At 36.0% G+C, this 21,872-nt stretch overlaps 1 long non-coding RNA gene and 1 pseudogene across 1 annotated transcript in view; one reads left to right on the plus strand and one right to left on the minus strand.

Annotated features, from left to right (window-relative positions):
• The window catches only part of LOC139705234 (uncharacterized), a 106,364-nt gene that overhangs the window by 17,380 nt on the left and 67,112 nt on the right, over window positions 1-21,872 (plus strand). The window lies entirely within an intron of this gene.
• Window positions 1,235-1,649, minus strand: LOC114095919 (ragulator complex protein LAMTOR3 pseudogene; annotated as a pseudogene).

Raw genomic sequence — 21,872 nt, forward strand, 5'->3', positions numbered from 1 at the left:
GCTTGGAGTCTGTGTAAATATCCTGTTCCTCACTGAACCTTTGCCATCCAGTTTAGCATCAGTCAATGTTTCATGTCTGAATTATCATAATAATTGATGAGTGGCAATCTTTAAAACTCTACCAATTCTTTTACACCTATTATCATTCTTCTCTAAGGGAAGAGTTGGTCTTCTCATAGTGTTTTTATTCATTTGTCTATTTTTTTTTTGTATTTTTTATTCGTTCTTTTTACGTGACAATAGAATGTATTTTGGCATATTATACATACATGGAATATAACTTATTCTTAGGACTTCATTCTTTTTAAAAATTAATTAATTTTAGGATCCCATTTTTGTGGTTGTACATGATATGGCGTTTCAGTGGTTATATATTCATATAGGAACATAGGAAAGTTATGTCCGATTCATTCCACTGTCTTTCCTATTTCATTTGTCTATGTTGATGTAGAGTCATAGATTTCTTTTTATTCAATGGGATGTAATATGTTATTATTATTTTTTTAAATACTATTTTATTTAAACTCATGTATGAAAAAAGACCATACTATCATGTTTATATAGATACTGATACTGGAAACAGAATTCAATAACAAATCACATTTGAATTTTATAAGATACACAAACATTAAAACACTGATTGGTTATAGAAAGCAAAGTAGGAAAAAAACACCATAAGCTATAATTTTTCTTTTCATTAAAGAGCAGCACCCTCTGAGAAGAATGAAATTAGTAATCTTCATCTATACTACAAAATAATATATCCAAATGAACGTTAGTGATTGTACTGATTTTATTACTTTTACTAAGCTACTTTGTCTTCCTCACATCAATGTAAAGAAATAAAACAACATAAAGAAAAATATGTCATTATTATTCACAATAAAAAGGGCCTGCTGCATTCCTGCAGGCCTGGGAGTATTGTACAATAGGGAGCACATAATGGCTCAAGTGGATCAATGTACCATTTTGATTCCGATCCACTGAATAGAATCTCATTTATATCTGGTGACTGGACAAACTCCATGGGAGCTGTGATAGACTGAACCATTTCTGTGGTATCCCCAGATCTCACTAAATAAGAAAAGACCTTATGCAAGTAAATATAACAATTGATCTGTCTATACATTATAGGCTCTTTCTTTAGTATAAGGTGAGGGAAAAGGGGCCTTTTCGAGTACATAGATAAAAGTATTATTGTGTTCTAAAGATTGCTGGATTGGTATTGTATTGTTACAATAAAGACCTTATACACATCAGAAATCATTTTTCCATTAAGAAACTTCCACAACTTTTATCAATTCTTCAAATAATGGAGCAAGTTCCTTTTCTAGGCTGACAATTAGTCCTGTATTGGCATTGCTGCTGGCTATGAAACTCACCACCAAAGGTAAACGATTGAACTGAACCACCTGGTAAGAGTTATAGTAACATATAATGCTTTTATTTTTTGAAAGCCCAAGTTTACTACCTTGGTCAGTAGCAAGGGCAAAAGTAGATAAGAAACCAGGTCTCAAAGCATGTTCTGGAGCATTATCATTGGCCACTTGGTAACTTCTTATACAGGAAACGCTTCAGGTCATCTGCCATGACGAACCCCTTTCTCCCGCAGGATCAATCTCCACGCCTGGGTTTCTTGACTGCTGGATTAGTTCTGTAATATGTTATTATCATTGTTTATTTTGATACTCAAATTGTACCAAATCTTCCCTGTGGAAACCCTATTCAAGCTGCCTTCTGTTTCCTTTCAATATGTCCCATCGTTAAGATCATTTCCTTACTTCCTGGTTCAAGAAGATATTGTAGACTCCAGATACCACAGAAAATGGTATTTCCATAACAAGACCTGTGCATTAGGTGCATTCATTATTATAAACTCTTGTGGTGGGTAGAGCTAAGGAATATATAAATGCATGTGTGCTCATGTACATGCACACTCACACACACACACACACACACACACATACCAAGGAAAGAGAATTTTGTTAGTCAGCTTTTTGTTGTGACAAGAAAATTTAATCTGACAAGAGCAATTTAGAGGAGGACAAGTTTATTTTGGCTTATGATTTCAGAGGTTCCGTTCATGGTTGACTGCCCCTGGGTCCAAGGTGAGGCAGAATATCGTGGCAAAAGTGTGTGGAGGAGGAAAACTACTTAGTTCATGGCAGCTGGGAAGCAGAGAGAGAGAGAGGGGACACGGCCTCAGGGAAGATGAAGCTTTCCAGAGTATGCCCTCAGTGACCCACCTCATCCAGCCACACCCCACTTGCCTATGCTACCACCCAGTCAATCCATGCAAACCAGGATGGACTGGTTATGCTACAGCTCTAATAATTAATCATTTCACCTCTAAATACTCTCACAGTAACAGGGACTTTTGTAGGACACCTCATATTCAAACCACAACATTAACATTTGTAGAATTCTCTGAGAAGCCCTTCTTTTGTGAAGAAAGAGTGCTTGCTTTATGTTCAATAGTTTAGAGAACAGAGAAGGACTCTCCCCAAGCATCTGTGTGAGATAACAAAATTATAATTAAATTTCACAATTTCACAGCCTTATAAAAGCTAAGAGAATGGTGGCTGCCATTGTTTCTACCTGAGAGATGATATTAAAAGTGTATACATCTAGGGCTGGGGTTGTGGCTCAGTGGTAGAGCATTGCCTAGCACATGTGAGGCCCTGGTTTGATCCTCAGCACCACATAAGAATAAATAAAATAAAGGTATTGTGTACAACTATAACTGAAAGATAAATGTTAAAAAAAGAGAGAGTGTGTACATCTGGACTGGGTTTGTACTCAGTGACATGCCTAGCATATGTAAGACCCTGGGTTAGATCCTCAGCAACACATAAAAATAAATAAATAAATAAAGGTATGGTGTTCATCTACGACCAAAAAAATTTTTTTTTTAAAGTATATACATCTGGCATGTGCCAACAGTACCAGCTACTGGGGAGGTTGAAGCAAGGGTATTACTTGAGCCTAGGAGACCAGCCTAGGCAACAAAGCAAGACCCTGTCTCAAAAAAAAAAAAAAAATGTATAGACAACATTTCCATCTCAGAGCAGGGTCTTGGTCATGCTGGTGGAACTTGGCAGTGGGTCTGTTTCCAGCCCTTAGACCATGTGGGCCACATCATTTTGGAAGTCCATATGCAGGAGGATATCTTACCTATAGTAGTGGGCTGGAAGCAGTGTGGTAACTTTGGAATAGTTCTTGGTATCAGACTTGCTTTTGATGAGTTTCTGTTCCTTGGTGTCTTGAAGTTTTGTTCTTTTGTGGTTAAAAGAATCAAGACAAAGTTTTATAATTTTGTTCTTATTTTCTTTAAAATTTTATGTGTTCCTTAGTTTTTTTTTAAATGAGTTTATATACTACATGTCTAACTGAAAAAGTACAGTTTTTATTTTGAAATTAAAGAAAATAATGCTTTAGGAATATTCAAAACTCAATAACAAGAAAACAAACCAATTTTAAAGATTTTACAGGTGCTTCAGCAAAGAAGAAATATATGATTTTGTGGGACAGGGGAGGCTACAGAAGATCCAATCCAAGGCCTTGCACATTCTGACTATACACTCTACCTCTGAGAACAATTCCCAGCTCTAAGAAGACATAAGAAAGACAATTAGACACATGAAAAAATGCTCAATATAATTAGTTATGATAAATTAAAAATTAAAATGAGGTCACACTTTTCCCTATCAGAATGACAAAATTTCAGTTTTTTAAAAATATATATTTTCTCAGTATTGAAGGCTGAACTCAAGACCTCATGCATGCCAGGAAAGAGTTCTACCATTGAGCTACACCCCTAGCCCAAATGGCTAAAATTTTAAACACTGATAATACCTAGTACTGATGAGGATTTGGAACAAATGGAACTCTCATATTTTGCCATTTGGAAAACAATTTGATTTCTTAAAATGTACTTTACAGCTGCATGTGGTAACATATGCTTGGGAGGCTAAGACAGGAGGATCAAGAGTTCAAAACCAGCCTCAGAAATTTAGTGAGGCCCTAAGCAACTCAGCGAGATGCTTTTTCTAAATAAAATATGGAAAGGGGCTGGGATGTGGCTCAGTGGTTAAGCACTCCTGGGTTTAATTCCTGGCACACAAAAAAATGTTCTTTACAACTCAGTAATCCCACTACTTACTGGGTATTTACCCAAGTGAAATAAAAACTCATATTTACATATAACCCTGTATGTGAATGTTTTTCTTTCTTGTTATCCTTAGTTTTTATTGTATTTATTTTATTTGTTCTTTTTTAGATATACATGACAATAGAGTGTATTTTGACATATTATACATGCATGGGTATTCCTTATTCTAATTAGTATTCCATTCTTGTGGTTGTACATGAAGTGGAGTTACACTGGTCATATATTCATATACGAACATAGGAAAGTAATGTCCAGTTCATTCTACTGTCTTTCCTATTCTCATCCCCCCATGTTTTTAATGGCTTTATAAGACTGAACACAACCAAAATGTCTTTCAACTGGCGAATGGATAAACACTGTAAAATGCACCCATGCAATGAAGTACAACTCAGCCATAGGAAGGAAGAAGCTATAGATGCTCCTCAACTTCCAATGGAATTATATCTGGTAAACTCCTAGTAAGTTGAAAATGTATGAAGTAAAAATGTGTTTAGTATAGTTAGCCTGGACTATCTTAAATGTGCTCAGAACTCTCAGAAGAGCCTATGGTTGGACAAAATCATCCACCATCTATCCCAAAGCCTATTTTAATAAAATATTGAATATCCCATATAAGAAGTAGGGCCTTGGGGCTGGGGCTGGGGCTCAGCGGTAGCTAGTACACTTGCCTAGCATGTGTGAGGCACGGAGTTCGATTCTTAGAACTGCATGTTAAATAAATAAAAAATAAAGGCCTATCAACAACTAAAAATATAGAAGAAGAAGAAGGAGGAGGAGGAGGAGGAGGAGGAGGAGGAGGAGGAGGAGGAGGAGGAGGAGGAGGAGGAGGAGGAGGAGGAGAAGGACCTTACAGTGAGGTCATTAGCATGTGCTCCTAGAAAACTATGGGATTCCACTCTCTTGCTCTTTCTCTCTAACTCACTTTCTTTCTTTGCTTGTTGGCTGCCATGAGCTGCACAACTTTCCTTTATCATACCCTTCTGCCATGATATTCTGCCTCACCTCAGGCCATTGGCCCACCATGCACTGAGACCTCTGAAACTATAATCCAAAATGAACTTTTTCTCCACTAAGGAAAAAAAAGTCAGAAAAAGAAAAACAAACAAACAAACAAACATCAAGAAAAAAAGTGTAAGTCTCAGAAACAACTGGAAGTAGGGTCTGCTTCCCTGTGTCTACTCAATCATGGTAGGCCTGTTTTTTCCACATGCTGGCAGCTCCTAGTTTTATATCCTAGAGGTCTAGTTACTAAAAATGTCTAAATTGACTCTTTAGGTTCCAAATCATGGAGAAGAACTCATTGGCCCAGGTTGTGTGTGATGCCCTGGACTGGTCAGGGCTAGAAGAACACAATTACACCTGTAATCTCAGGGGCTCGGGAGGCTAAGGCAGAAGGATTACAAGTTCAAGGCCAGCCTCAGCAATTTAGCAGGGACCTATGCAACTAAGATCCTGTCTCAAAGAAAACAAAACAAAACAAACAAACAAACAAAAAACACAAAGAACCTGAGTTCTCATACAGGGATCATGCCTCTGGAATAGGGGATATTTTTCAGAGGATAAGAGTGGTGAGGTTTGGTAGGTAATAGTGATGCACAGAGAAAGAAAAAATAGTACCAGAGTCAAGAAATAATATACTTTTATGTTGTTCAAATGAAGTAAGACCTCAAATAAAAAGGCATAGGTTAGTCAATGCTGAGAAAACAAATCAACTCTCCCAAGTTCTATGGTTTATTTCTTATTCACAGGATGTTCAATGTGAACAGGATGTTTTTCTCTTCAACATTGTAACAACACTATCTAGAATGGAACAGTTACCACAATAGTGGAAAGAAGGCCTAAAGAAAGCATGCTAACTTCAAACTGCCTTGGGCCAGAAGGGATGCATATCATCCCCACAGTCCTCCAACTAGAGCTAGTTTCACAGCCGCAGCCCAACTGCACAAGAGGCTAGGAAACATGGGGAGCATATGGGTATTCTGTGATCACTAATTTTATCATAGGTCATCACTTCTACTCAATGAATAGTTCACATAGACTACTTCACAGAAAACTGAGAATGTGTCTTAGAGAATGCTTCTGACTTAGATAACTGGAGGGAAGAAGGAAAGCAATAGAATTTCTTGGTTTTCTTAATGGTCATTAATGATTTCTAGGTAGAAGGGTGGAAATCTGTGTAAAGGTAAGGTTAGAGAGTTCAACTGGGACAAGATTGCAAAAGATTGTGAATGTTTATCTGAGGACATTAATGCATAAGAATTAGCATGTACATACTACTGAAAGATTTTCAGCCAGAGATTAATATGAATAGGTGAAATATTTAGGAAGATTAATCTAATAATCACATGTAACTTGGCTTATGTTATTCTAGGGACAGCTCTGATTGTGAGCATTCTATTGACCTTAAAACATCTTTTGGAAGACTTCCATTTCTGGGAAAATGGCAGGCTAGAAATCCCCAAAATATCCCCTTACAAAACACCTCAGATATAGGGAGAGAGAATCCAGATGGCTCTGGAAGCCCAAACTCTTTCCCATTTCTGTATTTTAGCAAAAAGCTGCCTCAGCAGATCTGTGTTAGCTGAGCAGAAGAACAGTTTTGTGTTTTGTTTTTGGTACCAGCTATTCACCCCAGGTGTACTTAACCACTGAGCCATATACCCAGCACTTTTTTTATATTTTATATAGAGACAGGGTCTCATCAAGTTGCTTAGGGCCTTGGCTTTGCTAAATTATTGAAAATGGCTTTAAACCCATGATCTTCCTGAATCAGCCTCCTGATCCACTGGGATTATAGGCATGAGCCACAACACCCAGCAGAACAGTTTTCCAGAATCCAGAGGCTCCTCCTTTTTAAACAAGCTAGTTTCATTGACCAGGAAACTCCTATCATCTGTCATAGTCAAATTTCTCCACAAATTAGCTATTCCTTAGCCAAGTACATTAAATATAGGATAGTGAGAGAATGGAGTACCCAGTACTCTGCTGATTCACTGCCTGCTAATTCTGCAGTAAAATTCACATTATATTTATTATACCACATGTTGTTAGTTGTGTGTGTGTCTGTGCCCTTTACATGATAGAATGAACATCTTTTCAATCAATGTATTGTTATAATTAAAGCTTCGTCCCAGGGTTTCTTTCTTTTTTTTTTTTTAATTTTTTTTAAGAGAGAGAGAGAGAGAGAGAGAGAGAGAGAGAGAGAGAGAGAGAGAGAGAATTTTAATATTTATTTTTTAGTTTTCGGCAGACACAACATCTTTGTTTGTATGTGGTGCTGAGGATCGAACCCGGGCCGCATGCATGCCAGGCGGGCGCGCTACCGCTCAAGCCATATCCCCAGCCCCCTCCCAGGGTTTCATAAATTGATTACAGACTACTCACATATAATTGAATCAAGCCTGTATTGAAGCACATCGGTGGCGACTGACCAGAACATAAAGCTGTTCCCCTGATCAGCCCCGAACAATTGCAAGGGCGCTCCTTATAAGCCTGAAAACCGCAAAAGGGATGTTTGGGGGTCTAGCCAATGCAAGCAAGCCAGGTTACAGAAGCAGGACAGTGTAGTCAAGTGGAGGGAAGCCTAACCAATCACAGTTAGCCCAGTCTCCCCAGTTACAGAAACAGAGCCCAGTTACCCTAGTTACAGAAACAATGCCCCATTAGGTAGTTCCATGTTCTTAAAGATTCTATAGCAAAAGGAAAAGAACATCTTGCCCCAGTCATGACCCTTCTATTTGACATGGTTGTTTTACAGAATGGAGTGACAAAACAAAATGGAGTCACTTTGGCTTGACTATCACAGAACGTCCAAGCTGATAACAAAGTAAGAGAAATCCTCAGAGGCCAAAGGTTGAATGCCACAAACTGAGAGATGTTTGCAACCAACAAAGAATTAGTATCCAAAATATGTTAACTGCTGTTAAATATTAGTAATAGAAGACATACGGTCCAGTGGGGCAAAAGGAAAAAAGACAAGAGCAGGCAATGCACAGAAGAAAAAAAGCATGAAATCTATGAAAATCTCATTAGTAAATCATGGAAATAGATAAATAAAATCACATCATCTGGGGGCTGGGGATTTAGCTCAATTGGTAGAGTGCTTGCCTCGAATGTACAAGGCCCTGGGCACCAACTCAGCACCACCACCACACACACACACACACACACACACACACACACACACAAATCACATCATCAAATTTAAAGTTTGGCAGATTCAATGGTCACTGCCATTACTTACAAAGCAGAAACAACAAAACTTTATATACCTCCTGGTGGAAGAACATACTACCACTTATGAAATGTTCTTGTTGAAAATTTGATTCCAAATCTGCTCAAGCCTCTGAATCTAACAAACACATTACTAGAAGTGTAGGGAACAGAGAAACATGTTAAATAGCACTGCAACCTTCTTCAACAAAATCTTAATGAAAGGAAACTGCAGAAAAATTGCAGGAGTGGAGAAGGATAGTTTTTATTTGGACACTGGTTTGTGTAGGCAATAAGATAAACAACAAAAACAAAGGCATGTGACAAATTGGAGAAATTTGAACATCCAATGGATATTTTATGATATTAAAAACTTACTGTTAAACTTTAGGCAAGATACTTACATTGTTCTCATGAATTTTAAGGATGACACAGACAAAACTTCCAAAGAAGCTGGAAATAGTCTAGATCTTAATCTGACTTTAGCACCTGTGAACGTATTAAAAAAAATTCACCAGTGAGCAACCCTCTTAATATTTGTGCATTTTACTCTATAATATTTATTTATTTATTTAATGTTTTGGTACCAGGAATTGAATCCAGTGGTGCTTGATCACTGAGCCACATCCTCAGCCCATTTTTTAAATTTTTATTTTGAGATAGGGTCTGGCTAAGTTGTTTAGGGCCTCACTAAGTTGCTGAGGCTGGCCTTGAATTTGCAATCTTCCTGCCTCAGCCTCCCGAGTCACTGGGATTACAGACATATACCACTGCATTTGGTTTACTTTACAATTTTTAAAAGGCAGAGTCCCTAATTTTCAGGGACATATTTTGAAATGTTTACAGATAAAGTGATATAATACTTGGGGTTAGCTTTAAAATACTCTAAGAAAGATGTGGAAGATTGGCCATGAGTTAGTAAATGTCAAAGTTGAGGGATGGTTTACAATATAGTTCTTGTATCTGTTTGAATTTTTGCATAATATAAAGTTTTTAAAAATGTTTGACATGATAATGTCAAGGATGTTTACAATGGAAACCCTATATACTGCTGGAGAGAATGTAAATTATAAACTGAACAACAATTTCATGTTCTCTAATAAATCTGAAAATGGATATATGCTGTAATTTAGCATTTTCTCTCTGAGGTTATAGCCTAGAAGAATATAAGAAGTTCTGCTTACAAACATGTGTACATATATATGTGTATATATATATGACTATGTATTTAAATCTATTCTTTCTTTGTATGACTAACTTCTAGAATTTTATTCATTATATATAAATTAGGGCTAAAGATATTAATACTCTAAATTAGAGAAGAAAAATATGTATGTGCATATAAAACAATTTATGCAACATTGCTTGTAATAGACCAAAATAAAAAGTGCTGTATCTGAATGTATCCTCCCTAATTCATGAAAATAATGTTTAGATTTTGAGGCCTATGTCCTCCTGAATAGATTAATGTCATTATAAAATGGTCATATGGAAGGAGTCTGCCTTTTTAGTTTTTTTTTTGTACTAGAGATTGAACCTAGGGGTACTTAACCACTGAGCCACATCCCAATCTCTTTTTAAATATTTTATTTAGAGACAGGGTCTCACTAAGTTACTTAGGGTCTCACTGTGTTGCTGAGGCTGGTTTTGAATTTGAGATCCTCCTGTCTCAGCCGCTGGAATTATAGGCATGCCCCACTACAGCCAGATGGCTTTTTGTTCTTCTGACCCTTCTGCCATTTGAAGTTACAGGACCCCTCTGGAGAATGCAGCAACAAGGCATCATCTTGGAAGTAGAGAGCAGCTCCTACCAGAAAATCAAGGCTGCTGGCTTCTTGATCTTGAACTTCCCAGCCTTCAGAACTATGAGGAAAAAAAAAAATCTGTCATTTATTAGTTACCTAGTTTCAGCTCCAAGTAGGTGTTGTAATAGCAACACAAAGTTGGACGGAAAGAAACAATATTGACTGAAAGGAGAATGAATACATAAATTGTAACATATTGGGCTGGGTTGTGGCTCAATGGTAAAGCCATAGAGCCCTCCCTTAGCACTTGTGAGGCCCTGGGATGGATCCTCAGCACCACATAAAAATAAATAAACAAAATAAAGCAAAAAAAAAAAAAAAAAAAACAAAAAAACATTGACACATCAGAATTCTACATAGCTATGAGAGAGTTATAGCTATACTTATCAACATAGAGGGATCTCAAAAAATTAATAAGCAAAAACTTTGCAAGTTGTAGGAAAATAGAGTGATATCTTAATTAAAGCTTCAAAATATGCAAAACATGATAATGTATTTTAGGGCTATGTGTGTGTGTGTGTGTGTGTGTGTGATGAATGTGTTATTATAAGCAAACTCTAAAGAAGAACAAGTCTGCAAAAAGCACAATGAAAACACAGGGTGGTGCAATTGGAGAGGGGCCTACAGAATCTTCCAAGTTCTGATAATATTCTATTTCTTAAGCTGGGTGATGGATACTTAGGTATTTATTTTAATATCACTTTATATCCCATATACATGTTATAAACAATTTTCATATGCAGAAATATTTTATAATAAAATTAATTTAAAAAGTCATATTATTTTTCAGTAGCCCTAGGACCTGGCTCAAAGGTGATGATATGTTATGATGCAAAGAATATGAGACCAAACTGAACAGACACTTCCCAGAAGAAAAAATGTAACTGATCAACAAATATACCAAAAATATGAAAAGAATGTTCAACATCTTCAGCAATTAGAGAAACGCAAATGAAAACTATACTGAGATTTCATTGCACTTGAGTCAGAGTGGCAACTATCAAGAACACAAGCAACAATAAGTGTCAGCGAGGATGTGGAGAAAAAAGTACACTCATACATTGCTGGTGGGACTGCAAATTGGTGCAACCATTATGGAAAACAGTATGAAGATTCCTCAGAAAACTTGGAATGGAATCACCATTTGACCCAGATAATCCACTCCTCAGTTTATACCCAAAGGACTTAAAATCAGCTTATTACAGTAATGCAGCCACATCAATGTTCATAGGCGCTCAATTCACAATAGCTAAACTGTGGAACCAACCTAGATGCCCTTCAAAAGATGAATGGATTAAAAATGTTTTATAAATAAATAAATATATATATATATATATATATATATATATATATATATTATATATATATATAATATTATATATATAATATTCCATCATATATATATGTGTGTGTGTGTGTGTGTGTGTGTGTGTGTATATATATATATATGCTGGTAAATGATGGCATTAGAGAATATGCTAAGGGAAATAAGCCAATCTCCCAAAGCCAAAGGTGAAGGTTTTCTCTGATATGTGGATACTAATTCACAATGTGGGAAGGAGGGCTAGGGAAGAATAGAGTTACTTTAGATTAGGTAGAGGGAAGTGAAGGGAGGGGGTATGAGGGTAGGAAGGATAGTAGAATAAATCAGATATTATTACCCTATGTACATATATAACTATATGACAGGTGGGATTCTAAATCATGAATACATATACACTTCATATATGATGTATCAAAGTGCATTCTACTGTCATGTAAAACTAATTAAAAAAAAAGAATACCAGACCATCAGGAATTTGGGAAACCTGGATTTTAGGTCCAGCTTTACCACTAAGTAGTCCTGTGATTTTTCACAAATCATTTTAACTTCTCTAAACTCATTTCCTTATCTAGAAAATGAGCTAATTAGAAATTTAAAACTATATTCTTCAGAACACCATATGTATTATATGTATTAATATATATGTTAATAGATATTTTGTAGCAACCAAAAAATTTTTTTTGGTCAAATTAGACTGAGAACTCTAGATTAAATAATATTTAGAAAGTTTATTTATTGTAGGACTTCTCAGACCTTTGAATATACAATTGTGAGTTATGAATCTCCAAAAGGGGAATATGGAATTTTCTCAAGTAGTTTATATCACTGCTATGGTTTGGATATCATTTGAGTATGTCCCCCAAGGGTTCATATGTTGAAATTTAATTCCCATTGTGAGGTATTAAGAGGGTGGAAACTTAATCCAACTACGATGTGTTAAATAGAATCTTTGGAAGGTGATTACAATTAGATAAGGTCATTAGGGTACATCCCCAATAATTGAATTCTACGGTTTTATAAGAGAGACCAGAGGACATATGTCATGTAGACTCTCCCTGTCTCTTGTAATGTGATGCCCTGCACTTCCTTGGGACTCTGCCAGCAAGAAGGCCATCACCAGATGCAGATACCTTGACCTTGGACCACTAGAACCATGAGCCAAAATAAACTTTTTTCTTTGTAAGCAGTCATCTTCAGGTGTTTCATTATAGTAATAAAAAAAAAAAAAACAGACTAATACAGATGTGTATCTGTGTGTATAGCAGCTTTGAAAAGGAGCACAGTTTGAGAAATCTTAGAGGAGCAGCTTTCTAAGTCTCCCTCAATCTACCTTCAATAATCATACATTTCTCAGATAACCCAGATCACAGAATGTAAAGTGCATTGTCAAGAAAGATAAAGAAAATGGGGATACCCAGGAGGAGATTATTTCAATGGTCTAAGCATTCATGGGAGCATGGTGATAATGGGAATGGAAAGGAGGAGGCATGGTCAGGAAATATTGCTAAGGGTCAGTGATCCAGGGGTGAGCACAAGGTTAGACTTTGAACATCTCAAGCAAAATCTCAGTATTTGATTCCTGCTGAATCAGTTCATTACACTGCACTCAGCTGTGGCTTTGCAACATGTAGAGTACAGAAAGTTTTAATAGAAAGGGCTCTTAGAGCTTGTTGGGTCCAATTCTTAAATTTGCATTTGAGTTGTTGTGTTCCAGAGTTCAAGTGACTTTCCCAAGGTCATATAGCTCGTTAGTGTCAAGAGCAGAACAAATTGATAACTTAGAATATATGAATTAATTCCTTGAAAATCACAAACTACAAAAACTCATGCAAGATGAAATAAACAATCTGAGTAGTCATATAATCATTAAATAACTTTAATTTACAATTTAGAAGCTGTCCCATGCTGCCGTCCAAAAAACCAAAACTTCATATGAATGGGGATATGTCAAAAAGACACAGGTGCCACCTGGAAAAAAACTCCCAAAGGTCAAGCTAGAACAATTTTTAAAAATGATGATAAAATTTTTTTTTAATATTTATTTTTTAGTTTTAGGTGGACACAATGTCTTTATTTTATTTTTATGTGGTACTGAGGATCGAACCCAGTGCCTCATGCATGCTAGGCAAGCACTCTACCACTAAGCCACCATCCCAGCCCCAATAAAATTTTTTTAAAAAGATATTGATTATAATCTAAAGTTTAAAATGAATTTTTATGGGACTGGGGATGTGGCTCAAGCGGTAGTGCACTCGCCTGGCATGCATGCGACCCGGGTTCGATCCTCAGCATCACATACAAACAAAGATGTTGTATCCGCCGATAACTAAAAAATAAATATTAAAAAAAAAGTTAATAAAATGAATTTTTATGAGTATATATATATATATATGAATAAATAATTGAATAAGAAAACAAATGGGGAGAAGAGATAAAATCTTCTATGCAAAATAATTCAATGTAATTTGCATGGGTACTCTGCCCTCAAGAAAGGGGAGTATAACCCTCCATTTTTAAAATGCAGGCTGCATATAAAAGCTTCTTTCCAAAACATGGAAAGTAGAGAGGAAAGAAAGTAAATTTACGGTGGAGAAATTCTATAAATACTAGTTCAGCCAGGTGATCAAGGCCAACATCAACAATGATAAATCATGTAGATAGTAATAGTGGTCTTCCTCCAGAAACCCATATCTCCAGTCTCATCTTGAGAAAAACATTGGAGAAATTCCAGTAGGTAGAAATCCTACAGAATACCTTATTACTACTCTCTCAGATTGTTAAGCTCAGAAAAAACAAGGAAAAGTCTGAGAAACTGTCACAATCAAGAAAAGCTTAAGGGACCATGGCAACAAAATGGAAGTGGTAGCCTAGATGGGATCCTGGAATGGAGGAAGCACACAAGGTAGAAAGTAAGAAAATCTGAATAAGGTATGGACTTTAGCTAATAGTAATATCAATATGTTCACGAATTAATACATGTATCATACTAATCTAAGACATTAATAATGGGGGTAACTGTATATGGGGCATATGAAAACTATGGCATCTTCTCAATTTTTTTGTAAATCTAAATTGTTCTAAATAATTTATTTCCCCCACCTCTTGAAAAACAACAACAAACAACAAACAACAACAACAACAACAAAACCACAAAAAAACCCAAACCAAAACAACAAAAACTTGAGGCTCAAATAGTTTTATTGGAGAATTCTACTGAACATTTAAAGAAAAATCAAAATCAACCTTCCAGAAAAGAATCCTTTTTTTTTTTTTTTTTTGGTACTGGGCATTGAAAGCAGTGGCACTTAATCTCTGAGCCACATCCCTGGCCCTTATTTATTTATTTAGAGTTCTGGGGATTGAACTCAGGGGCTCTCAAACACTGAGCCACATCTCTAGCCCTATTTTGTATTTTTTATTTAGAGACAGCGTCTCACTGAGTTGCTTTGTGCCTCACTAAATTGCTGAAGCTGGCCTTGAACTTGCTATCCTTCTGCCTCTGACTCCCGAGTTGCTGGGATTACAGGTGTGCACCACCATACCCAGCTCCAGAAGAAAATACTTCTCAACTCTTTTTGTTATTTTTTATTCCTATTGTTGATAATATATATGACTAAAGCTATGAGAATCAATTTGTTTAGAAAATGTTTTATAACATATACAAAATCAGCAACCAAAGTTATTCCATTTTAAGAGGCAACTCTATGAAAAAATACTTAATAATTTTATCTCAAATATATATGATGCTTTGGTTTTAATAGTGCTTTTTTATTGGTTCTTTTCAGTTATATATAACATTAGGATTCATTTTAACATAATTACAGAAGCATGGAATATAATTTGTTCTAATTCACTCCCCATTACCTTTCCTTCCCCTCCTCTCTCTCCCTCTACTGATCTTTCTGCTCTTTACTTACAGTCTTGTTTTAAATTAGTGTCTAGTGGATATACATGATGGTGAGATTCAACAAGATATATTCATATATGTACATAGGAAAGTTAGGTCAGATTCATTCCACTAACTTTCCCTATCCCGTTCCTCCTCCCTTCCTTTCATTCCCCTCCACTGATCTTTCTTCTGTTTCTTTTTTTTTTTTTAATTCCTCTCAACTCATTTCATAGTCAGTGTTACCCTAATACCCAAAACAAAAACATTAAAAAATAATAGACCAATATTTCTCATAAACTTAGATGTGAAAACATAATCAAAATATTAGCAAACTGCATCCATAAAAGGAATTATACATCATAACCAGGTTGGATTTATTCTAGATACACAAAGCTGGTTCAATATTTAAAACTCAATCTGTGTAATCACCATATTAACAAGCTCAAGAAAATCATGACCATATTAATTTGACATAGAAAAAGCATTTAGTAAAATCCAACATTGACTTATGATAAAATATTTCAATGAGTTAGAAATAGAAAATATCTGAACTTAATAGCACCTACCAAAAAATAAAAACAAATTCCCAAACTGCCTAGGGCTAGCATCATACTCAATGATAAAGAAATTTTTTAAAAGGAATTTCCTTATAAAATCAGGGAAAATGGCTCTCACTACTCTTATTCAACACGGTCCAAGAACTGGGTGTGATAGTGTGTGTCCATAGTCTTAACACTTGGGAGGCTGAGGTTAGAGATTTGCTTGAGTCCAGGGTTTGGGGCTAGTTGGGCAACATAGGAAGACTCTTAAACAACAGCTTCCCCTACATCCCAACAAACAGAACAACAGCATGATACTGGAAGTTACTGAAAAAGAGAAGAAAAAGAAATAAAACTATATAAATTGGAAAAGAGGAAATAAAACTATTTCAACTTGAAGATAACAAGATTGTTTATTTAGAAAATCCCAGGAAGTCTACAAAAAATATCTTAGAACTAATAAGTGATTCCGTGAGGACTTGGGATAAAAAATCAACACACAAAAAACTTCTGTATTTTCAAAACATAGGAGATAAAACTGAAAAAATCTTGACGATCTTAAGGCTAGGCAAAGAACTCCTAGACTTGAAACTCAAAGCATGGTCCACGAAAAAAAAATTGATAAATTAGATTTCATGAAAATTGAAAATATTTGCAATTTAAAAACCCTTTGAAGAGGATAAAAGAAAAGACAAGTTACCTATTGGGAATAAATATTTGCAAATCACCATCTGATAAAGTACTACTGTCTATAATATAAAAGGAACTCTCAAAGCAAAACAATAGAAAAACAAACAACAACAACAAAAACAAAACCCAGCCAATTGGAAAATGGTAAAAGACATGAACAGACAATTCAATGATAAGGATATTTGGATGGTAAATAAACACATGAAAAGATGGAAGTGTGAATAATAAAGGAATATTATGAAAGTTATGCCACAAATTTGATAACTTAGACGAAATGGACTAATTCCCCGAAATGCACAATCTACTGAAACACACAAGAAGCAGACAATCCAAACAGGTGTAACTTTATTAAGAAAGTTAAATAAATAACTAGTAATTTTCTAAAACAGAAAGCACAAGGCCTAGTTGAGTTCACTTGTGAATTCTATCAAATAATTTATGGAGAAATTTTACCAATTCTCTACAACTGCTTTTAGAAGAGAAAAGCAACAGAATCCTTCTTAACTTGTTCTATGAGGCCAGCATTACTCTAATACCCAAATCAGACAACAACATTAAAAGAAAACTATAGATTAATATCTCTCATAAATATAGCTGTAAAACATCCTCAACAAAATATTAACAAATCTAATCCAATAAGGTACATAAAGAAATATACACCATAACCAAATGGGATTTATCCAAGTATGCAAGGCTGGTTCAACATTTAAAAAATTAGTGAATATGTCTGGCATGGTGGTGCTTACCTGTAATTTCAGCCACTCAGGAGGCTGAGGCAGGAGGATTGCAAGTTCAAGGCCAACCTCAACAACTTAGCTAGACCCAGTTCCAAAATACACAAGAGTTGAAGATGCAGTTCAGTGACAGACTGCTCCTGGGTTTATTTCCCAGTACGACACACAACATAATAATAATAAACAAATAAACCAATGAATTTAATACATGTCATCATAGGCTAAAGAAGAAAATCACATGATTATATCAGTAGATACAGAAAAAGCATTTGACAAAATCCAACACCTGATCAGGATAAAAACTCAGTGAACTAGGAATAGGAAGAGAACTTTCTCAAGTTCATAAATAATATATATGAAAAACCTTCAGCTAACATCATATTTAATGGTGAAAGACTAGAAGCTTTTCCACTAAGATCAGGAACAAGTCAATGATGCTCCTTCTCACTACTGACTTTCATTATTATACTGAAATTATATATATATATATATATATATATATATATATATATATATATAATACTGAAAGTATATATTATTATACTGAAATTATACTGGAAGTCCTAGATAATACAATATGAGAAGAAAAATAAATAACAGATATTAGAAAGAAAGAAACAATCTCTCACAATCACACTATGTGTATGTGATGTGATTGTTTATGCAAAAAACCCAAAATAATTGACAAAACAACAATTCCTGAGACTAATGAGTGGGTATATCAAAGTTACAGGATACAAAGTTGAAACGTATGAAAACTACTTTCCTATATACCAGCAATGTACAAATGGAATTTGAAATTAAAAACAAAATACCATTTACATTAGCATCATAAAAAGGAAAACTTGGGTATAAATCTAAAAAAAATATACAGAATAGCTGTATGAGGAAAACTATAAAACTCTGATGAAAGCAATCAGGTAAGAATAAATAAATAGATATTTCATGTTCATGGATTGGAAGATTCAGCAATGTAAAGATGTCAGTTCTTCCCAACTTGAGCTATAGATTCAATTTAATTCTAATAAAATTCTCTGCAAATTATTTTGCAGATATTAAAAAAACTGACTCTAGGACTGGGGATATGGCTCAACCGGTAACGCTCTCGCCTGGCATGCACGGCGCACTGGGTTTGATCCTCAGCACCACATAAAATAAAATAAAGATGTTGTGTCCACTGAAAAATAAATATTTTAAAAAAACCTGACTCTAAGGCAAAAGACTCAGAATAGCCCATCCAACATTGTTAATTAGAAATAGCTTTGTAGGGGCTGGGGTTGTGACTTAGCGTTATAGTGCTCCCCTAGCATGTATGAGGCCCTGGGTTCAATCCTCAGCACCACGTAAAAATAAATATATAAAGTAAAGTATTGTGTCCAACTACAACTAAAAAGTAAATATTTAAAAAAATAGCTTTTTATGATGCTAATGTAAAAGTGATTGATTCTCTAGCTAGCCCCTGTGTCTCATGATCTACAGACTCTTTAAGAATATCAAATGCTAGACCCTACTTATGCTTGATAACAAAATCTCATTCCATCCTGTCAACAACTCTATGAGGTAGGTAACTGTTACTCTACTAAATTTATAGATGAAGAAACACAAGTACTGAGAAGACGAATGACTTGCTCATTCCACACAGTAAACTGGGAAACTGGCACATACACCCAGAGATCTGTCCCCCAGATCTACTCTGGCTGAGCCTATATGTTTCAAATCAGAGTCTCTAAGAGGTTGGTGTCTGAGTGTTTTTTATTTTATAAAACAAATGCATCTCTACAGATGACAGAGTGCCAGGTTTGGGACCTCTAGGTTAAAAGCCATCCTGAGTCAGGTATGGTGGCATAGGCCTGTAATCCCAGTGACTCAGAAGGCTGAGGCAGGAGGATTACAAATTTAAGGCCAGATTCATCAATTTAGTAAGATCCTATCTCAAAAAAAAAAAAAAAGGACTGGGAAGGTGGTTCTTTGGAACAGCACTCCTAGTTTCAATCTCTCATTACCACATACACATGCACAAAAAAGCAATTCTGAAGAAGAGGTAGTGGTAATTTATTTATTAGGGCAGGAAAAAAGACCTAGTGGCTGAGGGATCATTTACATGCACCAATAAAAGCCAGAGCCCTAGTCATAGCATCAACTGCCATCTTCTGAAGAAGCAGGCCTTCCTCCTACATTTCCTTCCTCTGTCCAACTTGCTGTGCTTTCAGAAAAAGTGCCCCTGCAGAGGCTGCAAAGAGGAAACTGACCAAGATTGCTGATGATTGATGGGCACCACCATTTCCTGGAGTTAGAAAATGGGCAAAATTCTCCAGCTGCTGAAATTATATATATATATGGAGAGAGAGAGAGAGGGAGAGAGAGAGAGAGAGAGAGAGAGAGAGAGAGAGAGAGAGATGTTGTTTTAGGACCCTTCTCCCGTCTCCCATGCCCAGCTTGAACCCAGGATGCCAGACCTGAGAGGGTGTTGATTGTATGTGGGTGCAGGTTGGGTGTTAGTAGAGGTGCTTACCTGGCCTTGGGAGGTCCCTGCAGCTCATGGCTGGCAGGGAAATGGGGGTCCAGCAGTTGGAAACAGACTCTTCAGCCTACCTGCAAGAGGTAGATTCTCATGAGCGGAGGGAGGTGCACAGGCACAGCCAGGAGCTAAGGGCTGACTTCCCAGTGACCTGGTTGTCCTTAAATAGATAGCATCTGCAGTACTTAAGTGTTTTATATGTAGTTTTTCCTTACAACTGCCATCCAGGTATCTTTATTTTATTGAGGAAGAAACTGAGACTCAGAAAAGATAACTTGCCCCAGGTCACTCTCAGCTAGTAATTGGGCAAAGGCAGGATTTAACACTAAAGCCTAAGTTCTTAGCATTCCTACTGCCTCTTCCAATGCACCTGTCAACCCTGACCAACTGGTTAGAGCTCCTGGCCTAAGGGATTAGGGGAGAAATATCCCAGAAGTGCTTTGCTATCTTCAAGGTAAAACAATAGACATGATTAGTTTTCAATACTCCAGGGAAAATTTGAAATGCTAAGACCTCAGGCACTGTGATTAATTTATAGGAAAGACCTATAAAGACTGAGAAGTTGTTCAGGACCTCCTCATATCACAGCATCCTCAGTGCTGCCTGTGGGTACCCACCTATTCCCAGCCTACAAAGCTGCCCTTTGCTAAAACTAAGAGTGACGATATGTTGGCCCTATCCTGGCCTTTCTGACTTCCGGAAAGTTTGGATTTTCACTCCTTTTTTTTTTTCTTTGCCTCTACCATTAAATTTTGCCTGTTCCATAAATAGAATGAAGATTTTTTTTTAAAAAAAGTTCTGTATATGTATAGTTCATGTTTGCCCAATTTAAGCAAACCACTGTTTGTTGTATTGTACATAATGGTGAAACTCATTAAGTGCATAATGGCTTCATGTTCCCTAGCCTAAAATATAGATTGTGTTCAATATTAAAAATTAAAATCAATCCTTCAAAATCTAATAGCTAAATAGGGATATTAAAAAGTAAGAAGCATTATTTGGACCTGTGTAAATTCGTCATGGGATTCATGAAAATAATTGGAAATTTTGACATAGGACAGAGCCTGAGGTAAAAATAAAATCTCTTGCAGTTCAAATTACAGGTTTATGATGGCCACTTAGGGTAAGGGTTCACCTACTGGTGCCCAAGTCTCAGTTCCATTGTCCTGAGCCCCTCCCCATCTCTCAGCCAGCGTGCCCCAGGGTGACCTGAAGCCCAGACAGTAAAAAGAAGAGGGAGTAATCAATCTACACTGTTAAATTTGCTGTGGGCTTCCTTCCTGCACCAATTTTGTCTTCAACTCTTTACAATATTTTAATCATTTTGAACTCTTTCTGGTGGGCCTTTGACTCACCTGGCCCCGTATTGATGTCTGTTGTTGAAACTTGTTTCGATTTTTTAGCATTGATGCATGGAGTGTGTCACTATGTAACTAAACAATAAATGAAATAATGAATATTCAGTTTGGGTAGATTTATAAGATTATTTAAATTTTTTTTAAATTTTAGTTGTCAATGGACCTTTATTTATTTATTTATATGAGGGCTGAGACTGGAACCCAGTGCCTCACATGTGCCAGGCATGCACTCTCCCACTGAGCCACAACCCCAGACCTACAAGATTTTTTTTTTTTTGTAGCATTTTTAGTAGGAAACTCCCAGGTTAGGATTTTCACCTGATACTCCAGGGAGATATATTTGATGACTCACAAAGTCTTTGTCATTTATCAGCCTTTGTGATCACACCAATGCCTTTAAGACAATGAGAAGAACATATCATCTTAAAAGTGGAAAAAGAAAATTTTTTACTTTACTCATTAATCTCAAAGAGGAATGAATATTTGGTCTTTTAAAACCATATCTTTCATTAAAAAAATTTATAATTATACAGCAACACATGCTCATTTTAGAAATGGATAAAAGAAGAAAGAACTATTATATATAGTCCAATGATAATCTCATACTTAAAATTTTGGTTTAAAGTAATTTT

The sequence above is a fragment of the Marmota flaviventris genome, chromosome 3, assembly GCF_047511675.1.
Source record: "Marmota flaviventris isolate mMarFla1 chromosome 3, mMarFla1.hap1, whole genome shotgun sequence".
Classification (NCBI taxonomy): domain Eukaryota; kingdom Metazoa; phylum Chordata; class Mammalia; order Rodentia; family Sciuridae; genus Marmota; species Marmota flaviventris.